Raw genomic sequence first — 17,964 nt, forward strand, 5'->3', positions numbered from 1 at the left:
ATTTTATATTGAAGCTTTTTTCAGTTGAATTTGTTTTTTAGATTTATTGTGCTATACTTAAAATTGTAAAATACTTCAAATATACATTGCGGTGATTTGATGTATGGCAGGGTACTTTTGTTTGTTTTTGGCCATACCCGTCAGTGTTCAGGGGTTACTCCTGGCTCTGTATTCAGGAATTAGTCCTGGCAGGCTCAGGAAGCCATATGGGAAAGAGGGATCAAGTCAGGGTTGTCTATGTGCAAGGCACATACTTATTTGGATTATCTCTCTTACCCCAGCAAGGTTTTGTTTAGGGATTTTATCTTTCTCTGTCAAGGTTTCAAATAGTTTTATTTATTAATTGAACCACACTCAGTAATGCTCAGGTCTAATTTCTGGTTTACACTCAGAGATCACAACTAGTGGACTTTGAGGGACCAGATATGGTGCAAGGTAATGAACTGGGTTGACCACATGCATGGCAGCAGCCTATTCATTATACATACGCTATCTCTGATCTTTAAATACAATTTTATAAAAAACTCAGATAAATAGCAGAGAGAGTGGGGGTGGTCACACCTGGCTGTGCTCAGGTTCTACTCTTGGCCCTAAGCTCAAGAGTCATTCCTGGAAGTGCTTTGGGGGACTATATGTGGTGCTGGTGATTGAATTGTGTTTGGGTTCATGCAAGGCAAGTGCTCTACTTGCTATGCTGTACTATCTCTGGCCCCTATGGGTATAATTTTCATATAGAAAGGTTAGTGTTTAAAGAATTATAATTATGTTAAATATTAGAAAGTTTAGGTAGTTTATATATGCAGGTCTGTATTGTAACATCTGTACTATTCAAGAATTATTTGGGATCAAACTATAAAAACTAATTTACCACCTTAATAGTTTTTCAGGTTTTCCCCCCTAATATATGTATTTTTAATTTGGGGGAAAGAGGTATACACCTGGCATACTTAGGGTTTACTCCTGACTCTGCCCTCAGAAATTCCTTCTGGCAGAGCTTGGGGGACCTTATGGTTTGCCATGGATCAAACCTACCATATGCAAGGTAAACACCTACCTGGTATCTTAATATCTCTGGCTCTAAAGCTTGTTTTTACGTAATTTTTATAAAATATACACAAATACATGCACACATGCATTTTTCTTAACTGTAGTCTAAGAGTCCTTAGAATTTGTTGTTTCTTTTTGTTTTGGGGCGCACACCCGGTGATGCTCAGGGATTACTCCTGGCTATATGCTCAGAAATCACTCCTAGCTTGGGGAATCATATGGGACGCCAGGGGATCGAATTGTGGTCTGTCCTAGGTCAGCCGCGTGCAAGCAAACGCCCTATCGCTGCACCATGTCTCCGCCCCCCCTTAGAATTTTTTTTATGAACTCTAGAGAAATTGTTCCACAGGTAAAATAATTCTGCAGAGATTAAAGAATGAGCAAAAATTAAGATAATGGCTGTCAGTATGAAATCTGCTGAGCATTGTGCTAAATAAATAACTGCCTGTTTTCACACTTTTAATGAATTATTACTGTTTTATAGATGAAAAGACTGATTCAGAGAGGATTTATATTAAATATTTCACGAAAATAAACATTTAAGGGGCTCCAGGTATGGAGGCCTAAATTCTGCCCTTGGTACCACATGATCCCCTAAATACAGCCAGATCTGATCTCAAGGCACTGCAGGGTATGGCCTCAAAACAAAGAACAGGAAGATTAGCTTTCAACTTTTATTGTGAGCCTTATGCTCCAAGTACTCATTATTTTCTACTCAACACTCCTTTTAAAGTTGATTTTTTTTTTAATTTACTGTATAGAATTTCATGAAATAGCTTAACACATATATGTGTGTAGGGCAGGGGTCTCAAACTCAATTTACCTGGGGGCCTCAGGAGGCAAAGTCGGGGTGATCCTTGAGTGCAAAGTCAGTAGTAAGTCTTGAACATTGGTGGGGGGGGGGGTTGACCCAAACAACTAAAACAAAACAAAACAAAAAAAGATTCCTCTAGGGCAGGGCCACAAAATGTACAGAGGGCCACAAACCGCCCGCAGGCCACGAGTTTGAGAGCCCTGGTGTAGGGTTTTCTACACTCATCACCAGAAAGATCCCTGACCCTTTCATTCATCTACCCTACTCCCTCCCATTGCCTTTGATTTCACCGCGGGCCACGAGTTTGAGACCCCTGGTGTAGGGTTTTCTACACCCACCACCAGAAAGATCCCTGACCCTTTCATTCATCTACCCTACTCCCATTGCCTTTGATTTCACCAAATCTAGGAGTCAGTTTTATTGTCTTGCCAGTTTGGTTGTATTCCACGTGAGTGAGACTATCCAGTAATTGCTTTCAGTTCCTTATGTCATTTAACAAAGCCCACTTTAAATCTCATGCATCTTGTCATGAATGTCATTACCTAATCTTTTCTAGTAGAACACTCCTTCTGGCCTTGCATACCATAGTCTTCTTTCCTAGTCATCTGCGGATGGGAATTTGGGTTGATTCTCTGTTGGGTATGGTGAATAATCTTGCTGTGATTATAAAATATATATCTCTTTTCAAATTAACACTTTAATTTCATCTGGTAAATGTTTAGGAGTAGCATTTCTGAATCAAATGTAAAATTTGTAAAATTTCCTTTTACAACAAATCTCTGCTCTTTCCATAGAGGTGGCACCAATTTTGGTTTCCACTAACTGTGCAACAGGGTTTGTTTCTTTTCTCCATATCCTAACATTTGTTGTTTCCAGTCATTTGAACAGGGCACTCGAATAGGTGTGAGATCATTATGGGATTTTGTTTGGTTTTGTTTCTTGTTCATGCTCGATGGTGCTCAGCAGTTATTCCTGGCACCAAAACCTGATGATATGCAATTCCTGCAGAGTACCACAACCAAGTGTATCTCCGAGATTCCCAGACATCACAAAAACATCATCAAGAGAGGCAAGGGAAAGGGAACTAATGGTTTTGTATGTCTGAGCACCCTTGTTGGATACATAAGCATTGATGGCCTTTATTTCATTACATAATATCTATGCTGCTTATTTTCTGGTTGAAAGTCTTTTATCAGATGACATTTGCATTTTCTGTCCTCTGTTATTGAATCAGAATGCTTTGCTGCTCTAGCCTTTTATGCTGAGTCTGTGTTTGTCTTTATTATCATGTGAAAATATTGCATAATGGATCATACTTTATTCTCTTTTTTAATATGGTATCTTTGGTAAACTCAGGTCATATTTTAGAGTGATTGTTGATTTATGGAACTTACTACTATTATTTTTCCTTTTTTTGGTCAGAAGCTTTATATTTCTGTTGTGTCAATATTTTCTTTTTCTCATTGTGGTAATTTGTTTTTTTAATTTAAATTATCTTTATTTAAAACACCATGATTACAAATATGATTGTACTTGTATGATTACAGTTATGTAAAGAACACCCCCCTTCACCAGTGCAAGATTTCCACTACCTGTTGCCCAGACCTCCCTCCTCCCCACCCCACCCACACCTGTACTCGAGATAGGCTTTCTATTTCCTTCATCATTCACATTGTTATGATAATTTTCAGTGTAGTTATTTCTCTAACTGCACTCATCACTCTATGTGGTGAGCTTCATGTCATGAGCTGCACCTACATGGGTAAATGGGAAGTAATGGTTGGGACTGAGGTAGTAAAAGATTAGAAATGAGCTTTGTAGGGCAGTATCAAGGTCACAATTCAAGATTGATATTATGCATATATAAACTATATGCATATAATACTATCAATATGTATTGTACATGTGGGGCACTAGCCCCTGCGTGGTTTTTGAAATGGAGACCAAGGAGAAAAAATTTCCAGTGACTGTCCACATAAACCAGTGCTGCAACGGCCTACCCTCCTCCCAAAGCACATTCTCATTAGTGTAGGGAGAGGTAAGGGAAAGCCTGATGACCCCTATAGAGTCCACCTGGACCAGCGCCCAGGGAAGGCCTGGAGTCCAGGGGAGAAAAAGGGGGATGGCTGGGGTCCTGCCAAGCCTCCAAGCACTCCCCAGGCTAGGGAGAAAAGGCCTCCAGCATGGGGCCTTCCCAAACCCCATACCTGGCAAGAGTTGGCCTCCAGAATCAAAGGGGAAACTGCAAGCCATATATTTGCCTGCCCTCCTTCCCATGCACCTCCCCCCTGGATACGGAGGGAGGGGTGAAGCCTGAGGACCCCTAAAAGTCCACCTGAACCCACTCTGGCCATCTGGGCCGGCACCCTGGGAAGGCATGGAGTCCAGGGGAGAAAAAGGGGGATGGCTGGGGTCCTGCCAAGCCTCCCAGTACTCCCCCGGCTAGGGAGAAGGCCTCTGGCATGGGGTCTCCCCAAACCCCATACCGTCAAGAGCTGCATAAGCTGAGTTTTTCAGCCCTGTTATTTCAGTGTGAAAATTTCTAATTTCAATCTCAAATCCTCTTGATGCTTATTTGTGCTCCAGTCAAGTCTATTGATGCTTTTTTTAAGCTCCCTGAACACCTTCCATAATTCTACTCAAAACTTATTTGAGAGGATACCTTATACTGCTTAGGGGTGACTCTTGGCTCTTCACTCAGGAACTCCTGGAAGTGTTTGGGGAATCATATAGGAAGCTGAGGATCAAACCCAGGTTAACTGCATGCAAGCAAATATCCTATCAACTGTACTATCACTCTGTCCCCGCAAGTAGTTTTGTTGACCAGAATTTTTTTTTCGGGCCACATCCATTTGATGCTCAGGGGTTACTCCTGTCTAAGCACTCAGAAATTGCCCCTGGTTTGGGGGGACCATAGGGGATGCCAGGGGATTGAACCGCAATCCTTCCTTGGCTATCGCTCACAAGGCAGGCACCTTACCTCTAGAGTCACTTTGCCAGCCCCAAGAAGTTTTAAAATTTTAGCATCCCATGTGGGGAGAAAGCTGCTGGTGGGAATGTTGTCTGGTTCAGCCTTTTAGGGAAAACAACATGGACATCTCTCCATGAGGAATAAGCTTCCATATAATCCAGCAATTGACTCCTAGGAATATATCTTAGGGCCCAAATACAATGCAGAAAAATCAGCATTCCTGTGTCATTGCAGCACTATTCACAATAACCAGAATCTGGAAACAACCCAAGTGTCCAAGAACAGATGAGTAGATTAAGAAACTATTATACATTTTTTTTTTTGGTTTTTGGGCCACACCCGTTGACGCTCAGGGGTTACTCCTGGCTATGCACTCAGAAATTGCTCCTGGCTTGGGGGACCATATGGGACACCGGGGGATCGAACCGCAGTCCGTCCAAGGCTAGCGCAGGCAAGGCAGGCACCTTACCTCTTGCGCCACCGCCCGGCCCCGAAACTATTATACATTTACATAATGAAACACTATTCTACTTTGAGGAAAAATGAAATTATGATTTTGTTTATACATGGATAGATATGGAGATTATTATGTGGAGTGAAATGAGTTAGAGAAAGGGGAATAGAATGATCAATTATTTGTGGAATATAAAAAAAGTACGGTAATAATACCCAAAGACAAAAGACTATATAGATGAGGGACAGGAGGTCAGGTCCATGGTAGGAAGCTTCCCACAAAGAGCAGGGTAGTACAATTGAGACAGATAAAAGATCACTGTGACAATGATAGTTGAAAATGATTGTTTTGGACAAGAACTGGGTGCTGAAAGGAAGTGAATGCATGATATCCCTTCAGTAGCATTATTACAAACAACAGTTTCTATTTTTGTTGTTGTTTGTTTTTGGGGTTTTTTTTTTGGGGGGGGGGTTACATCCAGCGACACTCGGGTTACTCCTGGCTCTGCGCTCAGAAATCGCCCCTGGCAGACTCTAGGGACCATACCCATATGGCAGGAATCGAATGAATCACTGTTGGTCCTGGGACAACCGCATATAAGGCAAACACCCTACCACTGTGGTATCTCTCCAGCCCCTTGCAAACTACAGTTTCTAAAAGAAAAATAAAAGGAAAAGAGAGAAGAAAAATGTTGCTATAGGACAGGGCAGAAGGGGAGGGTGGGAGGGAAACTGAGGACATTGATGGTGGGGAAATGTACACTGGTGAAGGGATGGGTGTTGGAACATTGTATTACTGAAACTCAATCATGAACAACTTTGTAACTATCTTACGTTGATTCAATTAAATTTATTTTTTTAAAAATTAGCATCTGAGACAATATTTCTGCTGAGAAACCTGCTGGTAGGCTAATTGGGGTGCCTGTAAATGTTACTTTTTACTTTAGCAGCCTTTAATACATTTTGTTGTTTTAAAAAATTTGGGGGGGGTCACACCCAGCAGTGCTCAGGGGTTACTCCTGGCTCTACACTCAGAAATCGCTCCTGGCAGGCTCAGGGGACCATATGGGATGCTGGGATTCGAACCACCGTCCTTCTGCATGCAAGGCAAATGCCTTACCTCCATGCTCTGGCCTCCTGTTTTTAAAAATAATTTAATAGTGATGTCTAGTGTATTTCTTTTCTTGTTATTTTATGTTGTTGTTTTTGGTCCTCTTTGGCAGGATTTGGGGGTTTTTGCACAGGATTAACTCCTAGTGATGCTGGGGATTTAAACCAGGTTGGGCAGAATGCAAGGCAAGCACCTTAACCCATGTACTGATATTTCTTTGATTAGACATTATTTCCTTTTCTCTATCTTCATGCCCTGGTATTTTCTCAGTATCTTCCAATGGAACCTGATAGTTCTTGAAAGTTATCTTCATTATTTCCTAAATCTTTCTTTTCCATTTGAGACATGTTCAATTTCATTGACACTTTCCTCTGTGAAATCAAGCCTTTTCTGATTTTCGTGGAGGTTTTAATTCCATTCATTGTGTTTTTTATATCCAGTGTCTGGAATTTTTTTTCAATCTCTGATCTTGCATTTTCTTTACTAAATAAGTAATTTTTATTTCAATGTAAGTGTGAATTTGATGCCTCTGGCTACTTTCTTTGTATTAGTTACTTGGAAGTCATTGCCTCTCAGGCTCTCCATTTCCATGACTTTCAGATTGATTTCTGAAGAAATCATTTTTTCCCCCAGTCACTGAATTACATTTTTCATTTGCTTTATTTTTCCATAAGGAGGTGCTGTAGGCCTAAGTTTGAAAATCTGTGGGGTTAGGGGTAGACTGTCCAGGTTTCTTTCCACTGTGGCTTGGATTGGAGATTGAAATCAGTTACTGTTTTCTCTCTGGAGATCCGACTATGGTTTGCCAACCCTCATCAAAACTCCCTTCCAGGCTCAGCTCTGAATTTCCCATAGTGTGTGTGTGTGTGTGTGTGTGTGTGTGTGTGTGTGTGTGTGTTTGTGTGTGTGTTTGTGTTTGTGTATGTCTGTGTGTGTCTGTGTGTGTGTTGTGTCTGTGTGTGTCTGTGTGTGTGCTCACATTCAGCTGTGTATTTGTGTGTGTGTGTGTGTGTTCACACTCAGCTGTGGATTTCCCATAATGACTATGTGTCTCTGAATGTCTATGTGTCTGTTGTGTGTAGCTCATGTCAGTCTTGCAAGCTTTGACCAGTTTCTCTCTGCAGAGCCTGATAAACCAGTGGCCAAAAGCTCTCATGACTGTAGATTCCCCTCAGTGTTGTCTGGGAAGGAGGTGCTTCTGCCAAGCTTTACTGAGATTGCTGGGACCATTGTTCAGCCAAAGCTTCCCTAGCACATCCTTCTCTTTTTGTAGGAGTCTGCCCTGCCTCAAAGGCCTGTGTATCCCCCATGTCTGGCACTACCCTTGCTTGGATGACAAACCAGCATAGCCCAGATGATGCCTCTCCGCTGGACTGGGAAATGTCACCCAAAACTTGACCTGCAAACTTTGCTCTAATGGGTCTTGGGTTATGGCCTTCATTGCCAGAGCCCCTTCATGCACCCCACCAGGGATGGCTTTGTGGATATTTTCCCTCCTCCAGATCCCATTGGAGTCCTTCAGCACCAGAACCTTCCACAATCCTTCTCCTCAACCAGCTTGGTCTGCAGTTCCTGTCACTTTAGGTACTCACTGTCTTTGTCCAATAGTGCCAAGAGCTCCCTTCTCTATCCCATCCAACCATCATCATCATGTTTGTTGATTTAAGATCCTCTGGTAATGAGCAGGTAATGTTCTATAATATATGTGTGTTTATGTACATATGTATATATGTTATTTTTAATGCAAGTTTGGGCTTTTTTCTAGCTGAGATCTATTCTCCATGTTTTGTAGGCATGACAAATTGTCATCTTGCATTTATTATTTTCAGAGCTCACTTATTCATTGCTTATTTATAGAAATACATTCTTATCTTCCTCATAGGGTAACAATGTACCCAGATCTCCAAAGTCTTAAGTTAGTGATGTCTCAATATACTATCCTTAAGGCCAAGAGGAGACATTTTATTTTATTTTGTTGAAACCATTATATTGAAACAAAATCCTTCATAGTTGGATTTCAGATATACAAGGTTCAGCATGGGAGGGACTGAATGAATGGTCTTTGCCATCTATAAAGTCGTGAGCAAAGGTATGATGGAAAGTGTCAACGGGACAAAAACACAGGCACTTGGCCAGGCTTTCAAGGCAGGCAACTGAAGATAGCTGGTAAGGCATCAGCAGGCATCCTCTGAGCTCAGAGAGAATACGCAGACATAGCAGACATAGGCAAAGGAAGCAAGAGTGAAAGGAAAGGGCAGGTATGTCCGAGGACCCGCGGGGTGGGGGGACAGGGCAGGGAGAGACCCTAGGCCCCTAATTGGGGGGGTGGGCTTTGGAAATCATCTCTGTGCTGGAGCCTTCCATCCAGCGGCGCTTCATTTGTGACTTTTCCATGCTGGATGATGTAGGCATGGTCTATCTGGTCTGGCAAGGCTCACTTGCTCACAGCTCAGTTGCCTCTGGCAAACAGCAAGCTGTGCCTGTCTATCCATGGATAAAGATGACTGTTCGTGTTCTTGGTTAGCCAGGTTCCTCTCTCTACTTAGGCCTCCCTTCGGTTTGGACCAGCACTCACTGTTCTTACTGTGTGGTTTCCTGTTCGTGTCGTACTGCCTCTTGGGACAAGAGTCCTTGATTCTGATGAAGCTGTGGTCCTTCTGGGTCCTTTGGTGGTGGGTCTCGTAGGCAAGGTGGACTAGGGAGTCGCAGCTTGTTCTAGGGAAAGCGAACAGGAGAGAACACTCCTGGAGAACTGTGCCTTTGCTTCCTTCGGGACCCTTGGGTGGATGAAAATCCCGTGCACCCTCTCTCCTCAGGAGGAAGGAGGGGGCCAAGCACAGCTCTCCTGGAAAGAAATGTCCTTGAGGGTCATCCCTCATCCTCCCCCCCCCACCCCAGCATTCTAGAGCATTTGCTGGCAGGTGTTCGGAGGCCTGCTTGCTGCCACCAGCTAAAAGAAAGCATGGCCTCTGGCAGCTAACTGGAGCCACAATGGCCTTGGGCCAGGAACGTCAAGGCACAGAGATGCTACTTCTTGGGGGCATGGCGGCCTCTTCCAGGGAAACTTTGGGCCCTTGCTTTTTTTCTTTTATGTTAGGGTTGCACTGCTGTTTTGGAGCCATGCCGGCTAATCAGAGGTTGCTCCCTCCGGGCTCAGTCCTCACTTAGGAAAGGGAGCTAGCAATGCTCAAGGGGGTTAAAGGAACACCTCTGACAGAGTCTGGGTCGGCCATGTGCAAGGCAATGCCCCTCTCTGTGCTCCTATTGCTATGGGGACCTGGACAGTCCCTAGGAAAGCGCCTTTGGCTTATCTGTCTGCTGTGGTATGAGGATGATACCAAGCGACAATTTCATACCAGTTATTTAGTTCTTCTTCTTCTTCTTCTTCTTCTTCTTCTTCTTCTTCTTCTTCTTCTTCTTCTTCTTCTTCTTCTTCTTCTTCTTCTTCTTCTTCTTCTTCTTCTTCTTCTTCTTCGGTTTTTGGGTCACATCTGGCAGTGCTGAGAGGTTACTCCTGGTTCTACGCTCAGAAATCGGGTTTCTGGGAAGAGCATGGAAAGGATAGTCAATAGGTTTGCTTAAATGGTTGAAAGAATTCACTAGTGGCAACATCTGGGCCTGGGTTTTTGTATTTGCAAGCCTTCTTGTTGATAGAGCTCTTTGAATTGGTCGTAATATGTATCTCAATTTGTTTCATTTGGTATTTTTCCCCTTGCCGCCCCCCCCCCCTTTTTTGTTTTTGGGTCACACCTGGCAGCGCTCAGGAGTTACTCCTGGCTCTACGCTCAGGAATCGCTCCTGACAGGCTCAAGGGACCATATGGGATGCTGGGATTCAAACCACCGACCTTCTGCATGAAAGGCAAACAAACGCCTTACCTCCATGCTATCCCTCTGGCCCCCATTCCCGTACCTTCTTTTTTTTTAATTTATTCTTTTTATTCTTTTAATTATAAGGACAAAGATGGAAAGAAAGAAGACAAGGTAAAGTTACAGTGGAAGGACAATCACCCATAAACAGAATTCTTAGAAGAAATCCCCTTGCTGACATCTTAATTTTAAACTTTCAGCCAAAGAACATTAAGAAAAATAAAATAGAACCCACGTACAATTACTTTGTCCCTTAAGTCCCCAGATTGTAGTACATTACAACATTTCTTAGCAGTACACAAAGCAACCTAAGGCCAAAAAACTTATGTAACTCTTTAAACATTGAAGGCATAATATTTTCTTACATTTCCTTGCACATGCATATTAGTTTAGGTTAACCTCAAAAGTTTAAGTGTTTTTTTTTAAGGATTAGAATCAAAGGAGCACCGTAAAAACGGTGTTCAAGTGGCAGTTGTTGTTTACAGAGGGCCACCAAAATATGAGGGCATGGAAAGGAAAAGCATTGGCCTAAATACAAGGAGACCCTACCCCTGAAGTTTCTTGGCAGAAGACCATCTCTAGGCTTCAGGAAAACTAGTTTGTCCAATCCAAGTCATTGTCTGTAGTGCCAATACACTTTTATTTTTCAGTCTCTGTTGTTGGTATTATGTTTCTGTATTAAAGATCCTGGAATCTGCATATCCTAAATTAAAGGCAGAATGTTGTAGAACGTCCTCTAGTTTCACCTCACAATAAAAGGGCAATGCAGAGAGCCCTGTCCTGTAAGCAGCTCGCTGTTGTCAAGTCTTCTTAGTGTTGAGGGAAGTCTCTTTTGAGCAGATCAAAGTCAGAGCAGCGGTAGGGTCTTCTCTGGTAGAGGGTTGCTTCCAGATGATGTTATAAATGACCTCGGATGATTTGTAGATAGCTTTTCTGGTTCAGGGTTGAATGGAGAATGCCCATTCTTCTGAGACCTGTGCCAGATATTATGCCAATATTCAGGGTATAAGGATCCATTGCACTACAATATTTGTGTGTTCCTATCTCTATTAGATAAGAACTTATTTGTATGTATAGAACTTTCCAATTTTAATGTGCGTATGCAAACAAGGAACAATGCCACATGGCATTATAGGCCAATATGGGAGCTGCAAGAACAAGTCCAACAATCTCCATGACATGGTTCAAATATAAGCATTAAACTGAGGGACTCCTTCACCAAAAATTTTTTATTGAACAGCTCACAAAGAGAAGAAAAGATAAAAAGTGGGGAAAATCGTCACTGTATAAGAGAATATTTAGTAAGAGTTATAGCTGTCAAAGAAAATAGACATAAAATATTCAAAAGCCATACATGTCCATTGTATGTCTTTTGAAATAGTTGGGGGTTGTTAAATCCAGTGCACCACTTTGGTCTGTGATTAGGACTGTGCAGTACTGAAGTTAAAAAGGGTAATTGGGGGGTACTGATGCTAGGGGTGAGAGAGTTAAGGAGTAAAAATGAGCTTTACAGGGATGTGTGAAGGGGCAGAATACAAGAAAACATAAGTTAAGGATAGGGAATACTATTAATATATACTGTGCTATTGCCCCTGCACAGTTCTGAACATGTAGACTGGTAAGAAATTGCCAGAGACTGCCTTAGTGAAAATGAGTAGCTCTCAGCAACCCCCAAGTTTGGACCCACCTTTTCTGGCCGCCTGGGCTGGCTCCCAGGCAAGGCCTGGAGGCCAGGGGGCAGGAGAGGGGACAGCTGGGGGCCTACCAAGGCTCCCCGCACACCCAAGCTAAGGAGAAGGCCTTCCACCTGGGGTCTCCACAGACCCCATGCCGGCTAAAGCTAGCCTCCAGATCAAGAAAGGATTCAGTAGAGAACTGGAAGCCAGGATCTGCCCGCCCTCCTCCCTGTGCCCTTCCCCCTCTTCCCTGGGGGAAGGGCGGGGAAAGCTTGGGATCCCCTCCAGGAGGAACCACCCAACACCCACCTCCCCTTGCCTTCTTATCTGAATTTTTCCCCACCCCTTGGAGTAGGGTTTGTTTGATCTAAATAAAGGTTACTCAGGAGGGTCTGGACTGAGAGCTGCCATCTAGGCTAGAGGTTCCACGTGGTGATGCAACTGGCTTGTTGGTGAACAGCTAGCAGTGTGAGTTTCTTGCCTGCTAAACCTTCCTTACTGTGTGGATTATTTATTGTGGGGATTTGCTACCGGACCATCGTCTCTTATCCTACCAAACTAGGGACATGTGATTTCCTCTTCCCTCGCACAACCTACATTCAACAACAGTGTGCTCTGGTTTCTTCTCACTGTTAGGAAGTTGTGCACGTAACCCTGCCCTGAAAACAAGTCGCTGTTTCCAAGTCGTCAGGATGTCATTTGAACCCATTCTGAAGCAAGTTGGTGCTAGAGCATTCGGGCCTTCCCTGGTAGAAGTCTGATTTCTGGTGCTGGCACAGAAAACCATGCTGGTTCCATAGATGGGATCCAAGTGAAAAGAAATTGTTTTTTCTCTCCAAATAACTAAAGGCCAAAGGCAACAGAAACTGAGAACTTGTCTTTAGTAGGAAGCTGGGGGATGGAAGGAGAGCAGATATATGAGTGAAGGGTGTGGTGCTGGATTAGTTCATGTATAAAATCCAACTAATAGTTTGTAAACCATAGTGACCACAATAAAATGATATATATGTTTAATATTAAAAACAAAAACAAAACAAATACCTTTGCCTTTGTGCCCTATGGGCCCCGAGTCCTTGACTGTCCCAAGATTCTCCAGATGGTTGCACTTTCTTACTTCCCCAGAAGAGGGCTGCCTTGCCTCACCACTTCCTGATCTTACTATTGTAATCTAATGATCACAGTTTCTGCCACAAGCTTTGGGAGAAGGATACACTGCTCAATGTGGCCCTTCCTAAACCAACAATGCTTTAGTAGTAGTAGTAGTAGTAGTAGTAGTAGTAGTAGTAGTAGTAGTAGTAGTAGTAGTAGTAGGAGGAGGAGGAGGAGGAGGAGGAGGAGGAGGAGGAGGAGGAGGAGGAGGAGGAGGAAGGAGGAGGAGGAGGAGGAAGAAGGAGGAGGAGGAGGAAGAGGAGAAGGAGGAGGAGGAGGAAGAGGAAGAAGAGGAGGAGGAGGAAGAAGAAGAGAAGGAGGAGGAGACTAGAAGTAGATGGTATTGTGAGGTGATTTTAAGTGAGGCAGCATCTATGTTCATAGGTGTTCAGCACCTATGTTCAGCACTTATGTTCACTTTATTTTAGAGTTTATGTTATTTCTTGGTAGATTTTACTTTATCTTTCTACTAATATAAATATAAGATTTTACTTGGGGCTTGAGAGATACCATGGAGGTAAGGCATTTGCCTTGCATGCAGAAGGTCTGTGGTTCAAATCCCGGTATCCCATATGGTCCCCCAAGCCTGCCAGGAGTGATTTCTGAGCATATAGCCAGGAGTAACCCCTGAGCATCAATGGATGTGCCCCACCGTACCTCCCCCCCAAAAAACCCCAAAAAAAATACACAAGGCTAGGGGTGTGGGGACATGGCAGGGTTGTGTATATCCATTGTGAAGTGGCTTCTTTGGCACACATCTCTCATGTTCAGAGAATTCCTCCTGTCCATTGAATATGCCTGGCTTCTTTATCAATATCCTCTTTTTGAATGTATTGTATCAATCGCTCTAACTTAATTAACTAGGTCTTTCCATGAACCTATAGCACACCTAGTGAATTTCAGGGTTTATTCCTGGGTCTGTTGTCAGAGATAATTTTTGGTGGGGTTCAGGGGACCATATAGGTACTGGAGATCAAACCAGGGTCAGCCATGTGCAAGACAAATCCCTTACCCACTGTACTATCTCTCCATCTCCTTTCCATGCACTTTTACTTGATTCCTCAGTAGAGAGGTATTAGATAAAACACACTCCCATTAGCAACACAAGCATGTTTTTCTCAAGCCCCAGAACTCTCAATGGGGGGAGTGGGGGCACACCCTGCAGAGTTCAGGGACTGGCTCTGCACTCAGAAATCATTCCTGGTGTGAGTGATATCAGATGCTGGGGATCAAACCCCGTCTATTGCATGCAAAGCAAGTACTTCCTTTGCTCTCAAGTTCTCTCTGAATTTCTTTGAGCATGCTGGTAGGATTTTCTGACAGTTTCTTTTAGCCTCTTCTAGGCCCCCTCCCGCCTCACCAATTTAATGGACATTGTAATTCTCCACATTATTTTCCATTCAGCACAATCTTATAGCTTTTCTTGCTATTCCAGTCCCTTAGCAAGTTGACTTTGTTACCTAAATTGCTTGATATCCTCATTAAATTAAAATAAAAGACAATTAATGCTATCAAAACAAATTTCTTGAAAAATAAGACTTCTATTCCCCTATTCCCCACAGATATTGAAAAAGACTTGTCTTTGATTTCTTTGCGCATGATAGAAATAAGCTCTTTATAGCCATTTTTTTTTTTTTGAGAATTTGAGCATCTGAGATAGTGCAGATGGCTCTGTAAACCTGCAGTTTGATCCTCTCACTGTGATTTGTTTATCCACTGAGCTAGGCCCTTAGGCCTCTTTTGAGCATTTTGCTTTTTCTTCTTTTGCTTTTTCTTTGCATTTTCTTCTGCAAACCACTGCCAGCCTAAAATACTTTAAGATAAAATGGGAGTCCACAGATACAATCACATCTTACTTGTCCCTTCTAATGATAGAACGGAGGTGCTGATATAACAATGGGGTCAACCAATCTGCAGACCAGTGGCCAGGGAGATGATGAAGTGGCAAAGGCACTTGCCTTATTAGCAGCAAACCAGGCTTAATCTCTTATGTCCTGCATGGTTCTCTGAGCCCACCAGGAGTAAGCCCTCAGTAGAGCCAGATAAGACCCCCAAATAAACAAACAAAAACCACAAAAGCAGCTTTGAGGATTTCCTAAAACATGTGTGAATGCCAAGTGTTTTGTATAGTAGACACCGTGTTTGTCCCACACCTGCTAGGAGATCCACCCAAAGGAATTTGTTTGGGATCGGTGGATTCTACTTTAATATTTTCTCTTTCTATAAATTCAAACTAAAGGAACAACCATTGATGTCCATCTTGTGTCCACAGATAAGCAGAAAGAAAATAGTAGTTTTGAACAAATGCTGTCCTATATCATATGGACTTGGACTTCACTGTCTTGTTTCTTTATTTGGGTCACCTACATACCTTCTGCTCTTCTGTGAAAGCACAGCATTAAAACTTAAGACTTCTTCTGAGGCCGGAGAGATAGCACAGCGGTAAGGCATTTGCCTTAGATGCGGAAGGACAGTGTTTCAAATTTCGGCATCCCATATGGTCCCCAGAGCTTGCCAGGAGCGATTTCTGAGCATAGGAGGAACCCCTGAGCACTGCCAGGTATGACCCCATCCCCCGCAAAAAACAAACAAACAAAAAAACAAACAAACAAAAAAAACTTAGGACTTCAGTTCCTTCATTCCTAACAGTGCTACTTTGGAAAAGTTCTGTAAAGGGCCTTGCATGATTTTTTTTTATGTCTGCACCTTTAAACTGGGGTTAATATGAGCCCTGCCTTTAGATTTATGAAGATTAAATGACCAGCTGAGATGAAGCTTAAGGAATTTTCTTTCTCCTATTACTCTATCCTCTTTTCCTTTACATCCTCCCTCTGATCTTTTTTTTTTTCTTTTTTTCTTTTTTTTTTTTTTTTGTGGGGAGAGAGAAAGGGACACACCTAGTGGTGATTAGGGCTTACTCTGGGCTCTGTATTCAGGAATCACTCCTGGTAGGCTTCATTTTACTATATGGGATGCTATGGGCAAGGCAAGCACCTTACCTGCTGTACTGTTACTCTAGCCCTCTCTCACCTTTTTTCATTTACCCTCTTGTTATTTTCATAGGATAAACTTTTTAAAATAAATATTCCTATATTTAAATGGTTCTTGTTGGTTACATACATTTTATGTGGCTTTTTATTTAACTGGTGGTAGCCATTATGCATTTTATTACTTTATGATTATTTTAGTGTTTTACAGAAGCATTAATGTTAATTTTCTATAATTACTTTATTTAAGCACCATGTTTACAAAGTTGTTCATGATTGATTTCAGTCATATAATGTACAGGTTTCTCCCTTCACAAGTGCACATTTCCTGCCAACAATGTCCCCAGTTTCCCTCCCTCCACCTGTCTTTGGGTAGGCATTTTTGCTTGCGCTCTCTCTCTCTCTCTCTCTCTCTCTCTCTCTCTCTCTCTCTCTCTCTCTCTCTCTCTCTCCCTTTACCTTTTCACACTGTGGTTTGCACTAGTGTTAATGAAGAGGTACCATGCATATCACTTTATCCCCTCTTAGCATCTAGTTCCAACGATCATTGTCATAGTAGTCCCTTCTCTATCCTAATTGCTTTCATCGTTCCTTGTGGCAAGCTTCCCATCACAAACTGGTCTTCCTGGTCCTCATCATCTCTGGATATTATTACCATGCTGTTTTTTATTTTTCTTATATCCACACATGGGTGAGATTTTTCTGTTTACCCCCCTCTCTCTGACTCATTTCACTCAGCATAATACTTTCCATTTCCATCCATGCATAAGCAAATTTCATGACTTCATTTTTTCCTAATAACTACATAGTATTCCATTTTGTAGATATACCATAGTATCTTTAGCCACTCATCTGTTCTTAGGCACTTTGGTTGTTTCCAGATTCTCGCTATTGTAAATATTGCTGCGGTGAGAATAGGAAAGCAGATGGCTTTTCTGCATGGTGTTTTTGGGTTCCTAGGGTATATCCCTAGGAGTCGTATTGCTATGGAAGCTCAATTTCTAGTTTTTTTTGAAAATATTATATTGTTTTATAAACACACTGGACCAGTCTACATTTCTACCAGCAGTGAATGAGAGTCCCCTTTCTCTCACATTGCACTAGCACTGGTTTTGTGTGTGTGTGTGTGTGTGTGTGTGTGTGTGTGTGTGAGAGAGAGAGAGAGAGAGAGAGAGAGAGAGAGAGAGAGAGAGAGAGAGAGAGAGAGATGTGCCAGTCTTTGTGGTGTGAGATGGCGTTTTAAGTTGTCAAGCCTCCTGCAAGTAAAGCCTAATTTCAGCCCAATGAGTTGTCTCTCCGATCAAGAAAATACTCTTGGGCCAGAGAGATAGCACAGTGGTAGTGCATTTGCCTTGCATGCAGCTGACCTGGGAGAGACTCATTTTGATTCCCAGTATCCCATATCCCAGACTGCCAGGGCCAATTTCTGAGTGCAAAGCCAGGAGTAACCTTTGAGCGCTGCTGGGTGTGGGCCCAAAACTAATCAATCAATAAATAAACATAAAGTAAAAAGAAATTCTTAAATTTATTTTTATTTATTTATTTTTTAATTTTGGGCCACACCTGGTGATGCTCAAAGGTTATATTCCTGGCTCCACACCCAGAAATCATTGATAGTGGTTCTGGGAGACCATATAGTATGCATGGGATCAAACCTGGGTCAACCACATGTATAGCAAATGCCTTGCCTGCTGTATAGATCTCTCCAGCCAGAGAAAATACTTTTTAAATCAATGTTTTAAAGATAAAGATGTGAAGTAGCCCATCAAATCTCCTGGGTGATGAGTCTGGGAAGTAAGATTGGCTCAGTAGCCATAGAAAGGAGCAAACTGCTATCCTTTTACTTCTCAAAACCCTGTCCTGTCAATTTATATTTTGAAAGACCCT

The sequence above is a fragment of the Suncus etruscus genome, chromosome 6 (genome assembly GCF_024139225.1).
Source record: "Suncus etruscus isolate mSunEtr1 chromosome 6, mSunEtr1.pri.cur, whole genome shotgun sequence".
NCBI classification, from domain to species: domain Eukaryota; kingdom Metazoa; phylum Chordata; class Mammalia; order Eulipotyphla; family Soricidae; genus Suncus; species Suncus etruscus.